Raw genomic sequence first — 4,032 nt, 5'->3', positions numbered from 1 at the left:
GTGTATCGATGTAACATGCGTAAATATTTTTGATATGATTTATCTGTACTTTGTTTTCTGTGTACTGTCCTACCTTGGAGACGAACGACTGAAAAAAAAGGCAAATTACCCCCTGTCACATGTACTTTTAAGCTAATGACAATGTGGCAAAGTGTCGCAAATCTCTTATTAGTTTATGTTGTTTCAATTCTGTTTTTTGTTGTTGTTTTTGTTTTGTTTTTGTTTGTTTGTTTGTTTGTTTGTTTTTTTCTGTTCCATTTCATCTATTTGCACCATTTTGTTCTGATTTGTACCTACTATGTCACCAGAGCTTTTCAGCTTATGACAAACATTTCACTGAGTGTTCAGTGTTCTCTATCTCTCTCTCTCTCTCTCTCTGTGTGTCCTTGAACTCTTTGGATACCCCTCTCTCCTCTCTCCTCCACCGCCTCCCCTTCCCCCCACCCCTCCAACTATCTCCCCTTCCACACCCCTCCCGAACAGAGAAAGTTATGTCTGGAACGGGACGTCAAGGACAGCGATTTTTATTCTCTATGGCCTGAAGAACTCGGATGCCGCTCAATTAATTAATCAGGAAAACATACGTCATTTGAAGAGTGAGTGACTAACGTGAGCGACTTTCTGAAGTGTCTGGTGGTTCTGACAGGGCTAACACGTACTGGCCCTTGTAAGTAAGACAGATTTGATTGCAAACTGCTGCGTATGGGGGAATGTGATTGCAAACCGCTGCGTATGGGGGAATGTGATTGCATACCGCTGCGTATGGGGGAATGTGATTGCATACCGCTGCGTATGGGGAAATGTGATTGCAAACCGCGTATGATAAAATTCTTTTTTTTAAAAATCTCATAATTTTCTCCTTCATTTCTTATTTTGTGTCTATTTTTTTCAATCTTTGTATTCAGTCATTGCAGTGATTATGCCGGGAAACTGTCTATATGTGTTGTATCCTGTATTATCGTTTCCTGGCCATCATACTTTTTATTCACCTTATTTTCCCCATCATTTCTAAGAGGAACATGATACAGTCATTATTTTTATTCCGGCCACCGCATGGTGGGGTCCGATGTGGTCATATGATATCAACGACCTTTCAAATGAGTATCCATTTGTTTTGAAATTTCTTGTCATTTGGACAGATGAGTAGACGGACGCAATAGCCGAGTGGTTAAAGCGTTGGACTTTCAATCTGAGGGTCCCGGGTTCGAATCTCGGTAACGGCGCCTGGTGGGTAAAGGGTGGAGATTTTTACGATCTCCCAGGTCAACATATGTGCTGACCTGCTAGTGCCTGAACCCCCTTCGTGTGTATATGCAAGCAGAAGATCAAATACGCACGTTAAAGATCCTGTAATACATGTCAGCGTTCGGTGGGTTATGGAAACAAGAACATACCCAGCATGCACGCCCCCGAAAGCAGAATATGGCTGCCTATTTGGCGGGGTAAAAACGGCCATACACGTAAAAGCCCACTCGCATACATACGAGTGAACGTGGGAGTTGCAGCCCACGAACGCAGAAGAAGAAGAAGATGAGTATATTAAATAGGCAGGTGGGTCATCGCCTGGGTGGGTCCTCAGGTGAGAGCAAAGACTGGTCTTCCAGGAACATAGTCGGCTGCGGGTGTTGCCGGGGAAACTCAGTTCAGTTAACTACTCAAGGAGGCGTCAAAGGGTTCGGACAAATCCATGATTATACGCTACACCACATCTGCTAAGCAGATGCCTGACCAACAGCGTAACCCAACGCGCTTAGCCAGGCCTGGAGAAAATTTTGAAAATAGGTTACATATACGAAATAAATGGATAGGTCATCAAATTGATGAATGAATAAAATGGAATAATTTAGTAAATAAATCTAAAAAAAAAAGAATAAAATTAAAATAAGTACGCAAATAGATAAAGAAATAAAATGAAATGTAGAAAATATGGAGTATAAGGAGTGGGGCATGCGTCTCTGGATGGCAGCAGCTCTGCTGGATCTCTACATGCCGAGAGTCATTAAAGGGAGGTGACAGACTGGTTAAAACACTTATCTGCCAATACAATGAGTCTGGGATCGAATCCCGATCTCGCCCTTTCTCCCAAGATTGACTTGAAGATAATACTAAATGTCTAGTCATTCGGATGAGACGACAAACCAGGGTCCCGTGTGCAGCACGCACATGGCGAACTAAAAAAGAACCCATGGCAACATCCGAGTGTTGTCTTCTGGCAAAATTCTACAGAAGAAATCCACTCTGGTGGGTACACACATAAAATACGAGGGTCATTCAATAAATAAGGTGAATTTTTCGGTATACGGACTTCTAATACAGATAGAAGCTTACTTTTTTTCTTTCTTTTTTTTTCAACGTAGTCTCCCAGCACTGTCACACACTTTTCCCATCTGTGCACAAGCTTCCGTATTCCCTCAGCGTAAAAATCTTTGGACTGATGTCTCAGCCAGTCGCTCACAACACTTTTGACTTCATCGTCACTTTCAAACTTCGTGCCTCTCGTGAACGCTTTCAAGGGACCAAACAGGTGAAAGTCTGAAGGGGCAAGGTCTGGGCTGTAAGGGGGATGAAGGAGCAGTTCCCAGCCCAGCTCGTTGATGGTCTGCACCGTTCGGGCTGCTGTGTGAGGCCTTGGCACCCACCGGCAGCTGACCTTCGAGTAGCCAAGGTCATCATGGACAATTTTGTGTGCTGTCCCAACAGATAAGCTCAAATTCCTTGCAATGTCATCCACTGTCACCCTTCTGTCAGACTGAATGAGGTCATTGACTGATTCGATCACCTCAGGAGACCTCACTTCTGTAGGCCTTCCAGGCCTGTCTTCATCCTCAACACTGCTCCGTCCTTCTTTAAACAATTTAGCCCACTTGTAGACATTTTTTCGGCTGAAACATGTGGCACCATACACAGTTGACATTCTCCTATGAATTTCAACTGGTTTGCACCCGTCTGCAACCAAAAACGTGATAACTGACCGCTGTTCAATCCTGGAGCATGCTTCTTGGTCGGCCATCTTTGTTAATCGCCAAAACTCTCAAAGTTTTTTTTTAATCTGGAAAACAAATTAAATCCATGTGAAAAAGAAGTAAAACAACAACAACAACAAAAAAAGTAAGCTTCTATCTGTATTAGAAGTCCTTATACCGAAAAATTCACCTTATTTATTGAATGACTGGCGTGTTTGGGTTTTGCTGCTGGTGTAGCGTATAATTATGGATATGTTCGAAAGCAGTGACGCCCCCTTGAGAAACTGGAACTGAAAAAAAGAAAAAGAAAATAGAAACCAAGACTGCACTCCTTTCTCCAGCGTGACACAGAAAATAGAAACCAAGACTGCACTCCTTTCTCCAGCGTGACACAGAAAATAGAAACCAAGACTGCACTCCTTTCTCCAGCGTGACATAGAAAATAGAAACCAAGACTGCACTCCTTTCCCCAGCGTGACATAGAAAATAGAAACCAAGACTGCACTCCTTTCTCCAGCGTGACATAGAAAATAGAAACCAAGACTGCACTCCTTTCTCCAGCGTGACATGTCAAGGCAGGTGCTTCCCATGGCGCTGTGTGTGGAGTGTTGCGGTTCTTGTGGTTGACCTTCAGGGTGTCCTTGTTCCTCTTGTATGGCCATCCTGAATCCCGTAACCCTGTTTCACCTCTGATTACAGGAGCATCTTTGGGATCCTGTCTTCTTCCATTTGCACAATACGCCCCCCCCTTACCCCCCCCCCCCCCCCCCAACCCCACCTAAAACTATTCGTCTGACATTTGTCTAAAAGTCTTAACTTACGTTGTGTCAAACGTCACTTCCAAGCACAACTCAAACTTACTAAAGTACTTTATATACCAATCAGTCAACAAACCAGTCGACTCGTCAATAACTGAAACACTTTCTCTACTAAGTCAGTTGCTCAGGCAGTAAGTCAACAATGATAGTGTGTCATATCTTGAAGCGTTGTCAGTCATACAAGGTCATTGGCGCATGATCACACTGGTCAGCTATTGTTGCTGTGTCATGCTCACGGTTACAGTCAATGC

Source organism: Babylonia areolata, chromosome 1, assembly GCF_041734735.1.
Source record: "Babylonia areolata isolate BAREFJ2019XMU chromosome 1, ASM4173473v1, whole genome shotgun sequence".
Classification (NCBI taxonomy): Eukaryota; Metazoa; Mollusca; class Gastropoda; order Neogastropoda; family Buccinidae; genus Babylonia; species Babylonia areolata.
The sequence above is the reverse complement of the archived record's forward strand: the minus strand, read 5'-3'. Positions refer to the sequence as shown.